The sequence below is a fragment of the Schistocerca gregaria genome, chromosome 11 (assembly GCF_023897955.1).
Source record: "Schistocerca gregaria isolate iqSchGreg1 chromosome 11, iqSchGreg1.2, whole genome shotgun sequence".
NCBI classification, from domain to species: Eukaryota; Metazoa; Arthropoda; class Insecta; order Orthoptera; family Acrididae; genus Schistocerca; species Schistocerca gregaria.
Genome location: NC_064930.1, coordinates 45,320,543 through 45,332,776, shown reverse-complemented (window position 1 = coordinate 45,332,776; position 12,234 = coordinate 45,320,543).

Sequence of the window (12,234 nt, the reverse complement as noted above, 5' to 3'; positions counted from 1 at the left end):
ATTCTGGAAACATCCCCCAGGCTGTGGCTAAGCCATGTCTCCGCAATATCCTTTCTTTCAGGAGTGCTAGTTCTGCAAGGTTCGCAGGAGAGCTTCTGTAAAGTTTGGAAGGTAGGAGACGAGGTACTGGCGGAATTAAAGCTGTGAGGAGGGGGCGTGAGTCGTGCTTGGGTAGCTCAGTCGTTAGAGCACTTGCCCGCGAAAGGCAAAGGTCCCGAGTTCGAGTCTCGGTCCGGCACACAGTTTCAATCTGCCAGGAAGTTTACTCCTTGGGTTTACGTCAAGTCCAGTCTTCCTCTTTTACTGTATGAATGCAAGAACAGAGAGAAAAGATTAACGCGATTGTAGTAAACTGCAGGAGCATCTAAGGAAAGGTCCCAGAATTAGTATCGCTTACTGAACGTTATAATGCACAGATAGTATTGGGAACAGAAAGCTGGTTGAAACCACACGTCAACGACAACGAAATCCCAAGTTCAGATTGGAATATTTACCGTGAGGATAGGCTAGTCGCCGATGGTGTCAGCGTGTTTATTGCAGTAAAAAATTCGATGAAATGTAGCGAGGTTATCACGGGTTCCGAATGTGCGTTAATCTGGGCGAAGTTGAGTGTCAGCCGGCCGGGGTGGCCGAGCGGCTCTAGGCGCTTCAGTCTGGAACCGGGCGACCGCTACAGTCGCAGGTTCGCATCCTGCATGGATGTGTGTGATGTCCTTAGGTTAGTTAGGTTTAAGTAGTTCTAAGTTCTAGGGGACTGATGACCACAGAAGTTAAGTGCCACAGTGCTCAGAGCCATTCGAACCATTTTTGAAGTTGAGTATCAAAGAACGATTAAAAATGGTGATCAGATGCTTTTATAGACCACCTGGGTCAGGATCTGTGGTTATAGAGCGCTTCAGACACAACTCGCAGAATATCATTTGTAATTTTCCTGATCATGCCGTTATAATAGGGGGTGACTTCAACTTGCCATGCATAGATTGGAAGTGTCACGCCGTCAAAACTGGTGACAGAGGCAGGGATTCGTGTGGCATTGTTCTGGGTGTCTTGTGCGGAATTTACGTTCAGCAGGTAGTTAGAGAACCAAATCGAGAGGGTAACGTCTTAGACCTCCTGGCAACAAACAGAACTGAGCTTATCGAATCAGTTAACGTAGAGGAAGATATCAGTGATCATAAGGATGTGACAGCATCTGTGACTACGGGTCCTACAAGGAATGTCAAGAAAGGAAGGAAGATATACTTGCTCAGCAACGGCGAGAGGATACAAATTTCAGATTCGGTGATGAGAACGAAGTTGTGGAGAACAAATGGAAAACATTCAAAGGAATCGTTCAATATGCCCTAGACAGTTATAATCCGAGTAGGGATTTAAGGGGCGGAAAAGATCCACCATGGTTTAACAGCGGTGTTAGAAAAGGGCAAAGAGCACTTCATCTCAGATTGAAGAGAAGTAAAAACCTAGCTGACAAACAAAAGCTGAACGAAGCGCGAATGAGCGTAATGAGAGTATTGAGAGTAGAGTTCAATGACTTTGAAAGTAAGAAGCCGTCAGCCGACCTGGGTAAAACCTCTAACAGATTTTGGACGTATGTAAAATCAGTAAGTGGGTCAAAATCATCTATTCAGTCTCTCAGAGACCACACCGTCACCGAAACGGAAGATAACAGAGATAAGGCCGAAATACCTAATTCGGTCTTCCGAAGTTGTTTCACCGCAGAAGATCGTAACACTGTCCCTCCTTTCAATGGTCGTACGAACGTCGAAATGGCAGACATTGAGGTAATCGATCCCGGAATTGAAAAGCAGCTATAATAGCTTAATAGTGGAATGGTTTCAGGACCAGATGAGATACCTATGGGATTCCATAAAGATAATGAGAAAGAACTTGCTCCCTTCTAGCAGTAATTTATCTGAGATCGCTTGAGCAACGAAAGATATCTAACGACTGTAAAAAAGCGCAGGTCATTCCGGTTTTTAGGAAAGGCCGTACGACGGATCCACACAATTATAGTCCTATGTCGTTGACGTCAATCTGTTGTAGAATTACGCAACATATTTTATGCTCAAGAATTATGACATTTTTGGAAAATGAACATCTCCTCTATAAAAGACAACATGGATTCCGCAAACAGAGATCCTGGGAAACTCAGCTCTCTCTATTACTCCATGAGATCCTCATCGCAGTGGACAACGGCGCTCAAGTTGATGCCGCGTTCCTTGATTTCAGGAAGGCATTTGACACCGTCCCGCCTTGGCGATTAATGAAGAAAAAGAAGAGCTTACGCAGTATTGGAGCAGACCTGCGATTGGATTCAAGAGTTTCTTGCAGATAGAATTCAACACGTCGTTCTTAACGGAACAAAATCGGCAGATGTAAAGGTAATATCCGGAGTCCCACAGAGAAGTGTGATAGGACCGTTGCTATTTACAATATATGTAGACGATCTGGAAGAAAGCGTCGGATGCTCTTTAAGGCTATTCGCAGATGATGCAGTTGTCTATACCAAAGTAGCAACGCCAGAAGACAGTAAGAATTTGCAGTTGAGCCTGAACGTAAATGAATGTAACGTATTGCGCTTACATAGGAAAAGAAATACACTACTGTACAGCTACACTATTGATGACAAACAGCTGGAGACAGCGTCTACCGTAAAATATCTAGGCGTAACTATTCAGAGCGACCTGAAATGGAATGATCACATCTACATGTACATGGATACCATGCAAATCACCTCTAAGTGCCTGGCAGAGGGGTCATCGAACCACCTTCACAATTCTATATTATTCCAATCTCGTATAGCGCGCGGAAAGAATGAAGACCTATATGTTTCCGCACGAGTTCTGATTTCCCTTATTTTATCGTGGTGATCGTTCCTCCCTATGTAGGTCGGTGTCAACAAAATATTTTCGAATTTCGAGGAGGAAGTTGGCGATTGAAATTTCGTGAGAAGATTCCGTCTCAACGAAAAACGCCTTTCTTTTAATGATGTCCAGCCCAAATCCTTTATCATTTCTGTGACACTCTCTCCTATATTTCGCGATAGTACAAAACGTTCTGCCTCTCTTTGAACTTTTTCTATGTACTCCGTCAGCCATATCTGGTAAGGATCCCACACCGCGCAGCAGTATTCTAAAAGAGGACGGACAAGCGTAGTGTAGGCAGTCTCCTTAGTAGCTCTGTTACATTTTCTAAGTGTCCTGCCAATAAAACGCAGTCTTTGGTTAGCCTTCCCCACAACATTTTCTATGTGTTCTTTCCAATTTAAGTTCTTCGTAATTGTAATACCTAGGTATTTAAACAGATAGTGGGAAAAGCAGACAGCATGCTCAGATTCTTCGGAAGACTGTTAAGGAAATGAAACTCTTCCACGAAAGAAGTGGCTTATAAGGCACCTGTTGACCCGATTGCTCATCTATTTGGGATCCCTATCAGGGAGGACTGACAGAGGAGATAAGATCCAACGAGGAGCGGTGCGTTTCGTCACGGAACCGTTTAGCTGGCGAGAGAGCGTTACGGAGATGTTAAACAAACTCCACTTGCAGACGTTACAAGAGAGGGGTTGTGCATCACGGAGAGATTTACTAATGAAGTTTCGGGACAACACTTTCCAGGAGCAGTTGGAAAACATATTACTTGCACCCACGTATTGACCACGGGCAGACAATTCGAGAAATTAGAGCCAATACAGAGATTTACCAACAATCTTTCTTCCCACGCACTATTCGCGAGTGGAACAGGTTAGGAGGTCTCAGATAATGGTGCCGAAAGTACCCTCCGCCACAAACCATTAGGTGGCTTGCGGAGTATGGTGTAGATGTAGGCGAAGTATAGATGGCACGAAGAAGGAAATCCGATTGCACTAGGGCGTGAATGGAATAACAAGATATCCGACGTGAAGAAACAGTTGGAAAACTATTTTAACGCATCTGTATTCCACTCCACGAACGATGTCTGTTAGCGCATGTCGAGGCATGGACGGGGATTGCATTGTTGGCCATTTCAAGCGACAGTTGCGGTACGTTCAAGTGCGTGCTTTCCGCTTGAAAAACGCGTACATCCTGCAAATTGCCTCTCTCGGGCGCTTTAGCAGAATTTATCTCTTACCACCACCATCATCGATGACAACTCGCAACAAATGTAATGGACATTCACTAAACAACTCGCTACGATCACGTTTAATGGTATCATTAGCTACGGCATTCACTGTAGTGTGCCCACAAAACCTCTGAGCCCTCATTGGCTGTTGAAGAATGCGTGACGTAGGCGCGCAGAACAAACCTAAACTAGACCGACATTCTTCAAAAACAGTTGCTGAAACTGATGACCAAAAATCTAAATGACAAGACTGGCCTTTGCAGTGCACATGGATGTGTGAGAGGAAAAGGTGACGTAATTCTGCGCTCGGTGCTGCCAACAGAAACTGGTGCGTTTAACTTCACCACGCAGTTTTGACACTACAACTGTTAGGTCGCAAGTGTTGGCAGAAGTGAAGAAACAGGAAAGTCGACATGAAATATTCCAGACAAATCCGATATGGAGCGACGGACCCATCAGATACATGTTATTGTGGCCACAAGCAGGTACCGTTCTTAGCAACGTGGTTATCGCCAAGCGTGAATGTGCATCGTATTCCTTACATTTGTTGCTCTCAGGGCAATAAGCGGGCTGCTAGCTTGTTGCTGTACAGAATATCTAATAATAAATCAATACTCATATACGTCTACATCTACATGATTACTCTGCCATTCACATAAAGTGCCTAGCAGAGGATTCAATAAACCACCTCCAAGCTGTCTCTCTACCGTTCCACTCTCGAACGGCGCGCTGGAAAATCGAGCACTTGAATTTTTCCGTACGAGCCCGATTTCTCTTATTTTATCGTGACGATCATTTCTCCCTATATAAGCAAGTGCTAACAGAATGTTTTCGCGACAGTAGGAGAAAACTGGTGATTGAAATTTCATGATAGGATCCTGTCGCAACGAAAAGCGTCTTTGTTTTGATGACTGCCACTTCAATTCACGTATCATGTCTGTTTTAATGATTGCCACTCCAATTCACGTATCATGTCTGTGGCACTGTATTTTGCGATAACGCAAAACGAGCTGCCCTTTCTTGTACTTTTTCGATGTCATCCGCCAGTTCCACCTGATGCGGATCCCACACCGCACAGCAGTACTCCAGAATAGGGCGGACAAGCGTAGTGTAAGCAGTCTCTTTGGTAGACACAAATTGTCAGTTTTAATGCACCTGTACAACCGCTACCATAACCACTATTTTACCAATACCATCGAAGCCAAAGCTTAAAGGTAGGCACCTCCTCAAGGGACCTACGCCTCCTGGTAAGAGGCGGCACACGGCCTGGATGGAAGGATCTTAATTATAGTTCCTCTTGACTGAGCCCAACCCGACAGATACATCTTGTAGATCGGGGAAAACCACCGTTCAGGCCGTGTTGTCGGCGGGGCCGGGAGGTGCTAACAACCGAACAGTCTTTATTAGGAGCCATGCAAGCCCGAAATAAACAGCCACATTCCATCTCACCTCTATTACCATTACCATAACAACTTTCCACCAATAACTTCTGAGGCAGATCATAAAGCTGGGCATTATTTGTTATTCATCACAAGGTAACTTTGCAGACTAGACATGGAGGGTTAGTTGGCTAATGTACCTCAACCTTCCATAGTTAAGTAAGTACTTAGAATGGCAGACATTAGAAGGAATGGTGAGCGACGTCCAGCGACTTGAGGATCATTCCAAGACCCTGGACGCCGCCCACAACCAGGTGACGGGCCCATACTACACCATTCCTTTCCCTATTCCTTTCCCTTTTCTCTACTTCTTCCAAACATCCTATTAATTATTAAGTTTTTGTATTATTATTTTCTTAATTCTTTCGTATACTTGTCTGTCTGTCTGTATCCTACTTATTTTATATTTTATATTAGTTTTAAGATTTTAATATGCTGCACAATAACAAAAAAAAGATAAGAACCATACAAAGCCCGCCTCCACGTGGCGGGACACGGGCAACGGTGTGGGTGGGGACGGGAGCCGGGGTGATGGCACAATCAGCCACTCCGGACCCCGGACCCAGCCACAGCGGCCAAGAGGCTATATAAGACCCACCATAAGAAATTAGGCGGTGGGTCATTAAATATAAAGCAGCAAGTGAGAAAAAAAAAAAAAAAAAAAAAAAAAACCTGTTGCACCTTCTAAGTGTTCTGCCAATGAATCGCAGTCTCTGCCCACAACATTATCTATGTGATCGTTCCAATTTAGGTTGTTTGTAATTGTAGACCCTAAGTATTCCGTTGAATTTACATCCTTCAGATTTGAGTGACTTACCGCGTCATCGAAATTTAGCGGTGGTGGTGGTTAGTGTTTAACGTCCCGTCGACAACGAGGTCATTAGAGACGGAGCGCAAGCTCGGATTAGGGAAGGATTGGGAAGCAAATCGGCCGTGCCCTTTCAAAGGAACCATCCCGGCATTTGCCTGAAACGATTTAGGGAAATCACGGAAAACCTAAATCAGGATGGCCGGAGACGGGATTGAACCGTCGTCCTCCCGAATGCGAGTCCAGTGTGCTAACCAGTGCGCCACCTCGCTCGGTCGAAATTTAGCGGATTTCGTTTAGTACTCATGTGAATAATTGCACACATTCTTTATCCACGGTCAACTGCTACTTTTCACACCATACAGATATCTTATCTAAGGCATTTTGCAATTCGTTTTTGTCATCTGATGACTTTACAAGACGGTAAATGACAGCACCATCTGCAAACAATCTAAGACGGCTACTGAGATTGTCTCTTGTGTCGTTAATATAGATCAGAAACAATAGACGGCCTATAATACTTCATTAGAAAACGCAGGATATTACTTTATTCGTTATTCGAGGGCCGATAACGATATTTTTGAAATATCGATAAATCGGATACCCGACATTTTAAAAAATATAAACAGTCCTAGTTGGGTCAAGACAGTCATGTGGGATTGCAGTTGGCTCTGATGACATGCCGAGGTTGCTCCTTATTTCTCATTGTTGTAGAGTAGGGCTTAAATAACAGTGTCTCCGGGCGTTATTAATTGTTATAGAGTAGGGCTTAAATAACAGTGTCTCCAGGCGTTATTATGAAGGTTCAGCCGTCGTCGCGTGTGCATCATTTACAAGTGTTATTCGGTCGAGAGCCGGCCGGGGTGGCCGAGCGGTTCTAGGCGCTACAGTCTGGGACCGCGTGGCGGCTACGGTCGCAGGTTCGAATCCTGCCTCTGGCATGGATGTGTGTGATGTCCCTAGGTTAGTTAGGTTTAAGTAGTTCTAAGTTCTAGGGGACTGATGACCTCAGAAGTTACGTCCCATAGTGCTCAGAGCCATTTGAACCATTTTGATGGGTCGCGACATGGATACCACAGTGAAAATCCGCTGAAGCTCAGCGTAAACCTGTTGCACTGTGTGTCTTAGTACGTCCGTCAATCGCCTCACGCTGTTTTTTTTAGTTTCGAGCGCACAGCGAACACTTAAGAAACGCTTAGCAAATAATGTCTCTTGCAAAGTAGGAGTGTCTCTGAGAGATATCTCCTGACTTCTTGGAGTCGACACGAAGCAATGGTCGCTATCGGCAGGGGATCTCAAGTTGATTCCGTATTTCTAGATTTCCGGAAAGCTTTTGACACCGTTCTTCACAAGTAACTTCTAATCAAGCTTCGGGCCTATGGGGTATCGTCTCAGTTGTGCGACTGGATTCGTGATTTCCTGTCAGGAAGGTCGCAGTTCGTAGTAATAGACGGCGAATCGTCGAGTAAAACTGAAGTGATATCAGGTGTTCCGCAGGGAAGCGTCCTGGGACCTCTGCTGTTCCTGATCTATATAAATGACCTGGGTGACAATCTGAGCAGTTCTCTTAGATTGTTCGCAGATGATGCTGTAATTTACCGTCTAGTAAGGTCATCCGAAGACCAGTATCAGTTGCAAAGTGATTTAGAAAAGATTGCTGTACGGTGTGCCAGGTGGCAGTTGACGCTAAATAACGAAAAGTGTGAGATGATCCACATGAGTTCCAAAAGAAATCCGTTGGAATTCGATTACTCGATAAATAGTACAATTCTCAAGGCTGTCAATTCAACCAAGCACCTGGGTGTTAAAATTACAAACAACTTCAGCTGGAAAGACCACATAGATTGTGGGGAAGACGAGCCAAAGGTTGCGTTTCATTGGCAGGACACTTAGAAGATGGAACAAGTCCACTAAAGAGACAGCTTACACTACACTCGTTCGTCCTCTGTTGGAATATTGCTGTGCGATGTGGGATCCTTACAAGGTGGGATTGACGGAGGACATCGAAAGGGTGCAAAAAACGGCAGCTCGTTTTGTATTATCACGTAATAGGGGAGAGAGTGTGGCAGATATGATACGCGAGTTGGGATGGAAGTCATTACAGCAAAGACGTTTTTCGTCGCGGCGAGATCTATTTACGAAATTTCAGTCACTAATATTTTGTTAAGCCCAACCTACATAGGTAGGAATGATCATCAAAATAAAATAAGAGAAATCAGAGCTCGAACAGAAAGGTTTAGGTGTTCGTTTTTCCCGCGCGCTGTTCGGGAGTGGAATGGTAGAGATATAGTATGATTGTAGTTCGATGAACCCTCAGCCAAGCACTTAAATTTGAATTGCTGAGTAATCATGTAGATGTAGATGTAGACGTAGCTGACATGCACTTCCTTCATCACAACAATTCGCAACTCCGTACTGCAGGAGCAATGAGAGCGATCTTACAGTCTTTTCGATGGGAAGTGTTTGATCACCAACAATACAGCCCGAGCTTGGCTCCCTCTGATTTTCATCTCTGCCTACATAAATCGCTGCCTATAAAGACAAAATTTCGACACACGCGACAAGCTGCAGATTAGCGTACTGAGTTGGCAGATAGGGTATTGGCCGGCCGTGGTGGCCGGGCGTTTCTAGGCGCTACAGTCTGCAACCGCGCGACCGCTACGGTCGCAGGTTCGAGTCCTGCCTCGGGTATGGATGTGTGTGATGTCCTTAGGTTAGTTAGGTTTAAGTAGTTCTAAGTTCTAGGAGTTAAGTCCCATAGTGCTCAGAGCCATTTGAGCCAGGTAGGGTACTGGAACGTTGGTACAGCCCTACGAGAAGTGTCTGAGAGCGGCGACCGTGGAGACAAGCAGCTGGAAGGTGTATCTGTTGCAAATAAAAACATGTTTGTTTTTCACTGTGGTTTCCATTTCGCTGCCGACCGAACCTCACTTTCCAAATAGCCCTCGTATTTGACTACAAGAAGCTAACCAGGCAGGAAACGAAGTAGAAGATGAAACGACGCCACTGAACAACCTGTGTTTTAAAAAGTAGGGGACAGTATGATGGGACAAAATACCTGACCCTCAAACTGAATTGGAGTATGGGCAGTTTTTCCATTTTCTGTACAATATCGTGCACATTATTTTCTACGGCTCGTTTTTCTTAAGCGCCAAACAAATTGGCATGCCTATACCAATAAACAGGCAGAATACGGCGTTGCGATCGACACCGCCTACATCAGACAACAAGTGTGTGGCGCAGCTGTTTGACTGGTGACTGCTGCTGCAGTGACAGGTTATCAAGATTCAAGGGAGTTTGAACGTGGTGTTACAGACGGCGCAGAGCATCTCAGAGGGAGCGATGAAGTGGCGATTCTCCGGTACGACCATTTCACGAGTGTACCGTGAATATCAGGGATCCGGTGAAACATCAAATATCCGACGTCTCTGCGGCCGGAAAAAGATGCAGCAAGAGCGGGACCAATGACCACTGAGGAGAATCGGTCAACGTGACACAAGTTCCTTCCGCAAATTGCCGCACATTTCAGTGCTGGGCTATCGGCAAGTGAAAGCGTGCAAACCGTTCAACAAAACATCATCGATACGAGCTTTCAGAGCCGAAGGCCCACTCGTCTGCCCTTGATGACTGCCGGCCGGGGTGGCCGAGCGGTTCTAGGCGGTTCAGTCTGGAAACGCGCGACCGCTACGGTCACAGGTTCGAATCGTGCCTCGAACATGGATGTGTGTGATATCCTTAGGTTAGTTAGGGACTGATGACCTCAGATGTTAAGTCCTATACTGCTCAGAGCCATTTTATTTGAGGTGAGCCTTAATGACTGCGCGACACAAAGCTTTACGCCTCGCCGGGGCCTGTCACCAGCGACATCGGACTGTTGATGACTGGAAACATGTTACCTAGTCGGACGAGCCTCGTTTGAAATTGTTTCGAGCGGATGGACGTGTACGGGTATGGAGACGACCTCATGAATCCATGGACCCCGTATCTGAGGGGACGGGAGGCTCTGTAATGGTGTGGGACCCCTGATACGTCCGGATACGACTCTGACAGGTGACACGCACGTAACCATGCTGTCTGATCACCTGCATCCATTCATATCCACTGAGCATTCCGACGGACTCGGGCAATTCCAGCAGTACAATGAGACACGTGACACGTCCAGAACTGCTACGGAGTGGCTCCACAACACTCTCTGAGATAACACTTCCGCTGGCTACCAAACTCCTCAGGCATGAACATTGTTGAGCAAATCTGGGATGCCTTGCAACGTGCTGTTCGGAAGAGATCTCCAACCCCTCGTACTCTTACGGATTTGTTCGTAGCCCTGGAGGACTCATGGTGTCAGTTACCTCCAGCACTACTTCAGACAATAGTGGAGTCCAAGCCACGCTTTGTTTCGGCACTTCTGCTTGCTCACGAGGGCCCTACACGGTATTGTGCGGGTGTACCAATTTCTTTGCCTTTTCAGAGTATATCCCTCCAAGCGCCTAACCTTTCCAATTTGTTTTTACAATTGCAGCTTGTAGCGTCCTATAATCATTCCCTTTCGCGACAAAACCATCAGCTTTAATGCTGTCTCAGTTCCGCTCAGCACTGCAGTATTTTTAGACGCAACAGACACATACCCGTTCAACGGTCACAGGAGATCGCCACGGAGCTAACGAACACTGGACAAGACGTCCACTCTGGAAGATGCGTTCGCAAGCCACACTCTTCGCCAACGCTTTGATGTTGCTGCCGGCAATCCGAACTACAACCAAGCACACACATTTCGTTGGCTCTGATTTGCCGACACAAATCCCGATTTTCGCCAACGAAGCGGTTGACTGTCGTTCTTTGACCTTCGTTGGTCTAGCGTGCAGCCCCCACGACTGAGCGCTGCTTTCCAAGTGAGTCGCTCGGTCCTCTGTATCGCTGCACGTCAGCTTAGCCATCGTCAGTGACGACACAAGCCACGTATTGCAGCCAGCACACAGTGGTCAACCAGCAGTATCTATCCTCCCGCGGTTCTGAAAGGCGTTCCATACTGCGTCACATCGTCTACTGCCAACCAAGATTCCGACATGCCGAGTGGTCTTCGCTAACATTTGGCTAAAAGGAGAGACTACTTTATACTGTGCATGTTTTGTGTTGTTATCATTGAGGCCTTAAATCGGAAGACTGGTTTGGTGCATCTCTCCATGCTACTCTGTCCTATGCAAGCCTCTTCATCTCCGAATAATTACTGCACCCTGGGCATGAAAGGGAAGCAGTGGTTGGGAAAGGAGTGAGACAGGGTTGTAGCCTCTCCCCGATGTTATTCAATCTGTATATTGAGCAAGCAGTAAAGGAAACAAAAGAAAAATTTGGAGTAGGTATTAAAATTCATGGAGACGAAGTAAAAACTTTGAGGTTCGCCGATGACATTGTAATTCTGTCAGAGACGGCAAAGGACTTGGAAGAGCAGTTGAACGGAATGGATAGTGTCTTGAAAGGAGGATATAAGATGAACATTAACAAAAGCAAAACGAGGATAATGGAATGTAGTCAAATTAAATCGGGTGATGCTGAGGGAATTAGATTAGGAAATGAGACACTTAAAGTAGTAAAGGAGTTTTGCTATTTAGGAAGTAAAATAACTGATGATGGTCGAAGTAGAGAGGATATAAAATGTAGATTGGCAATGGCAAGGAAAGCGTTTCTGAAGAAGAGAAATTTGTTAACATCGAATATAGATCTATGTATCAGGAAGTCGTTTCTGAAAGTATTTGTTTGGAGTGTAGCCATGTATGGAAGTGAAACATGGACGATAACTAGTTTGGACAAGAAGAGAATAGAAGCTTTCGAAATGTGGTGCTACAGAAGAATACTGAAGATAAGGTGGATAGATCACGTAACTAATGAGGAGGT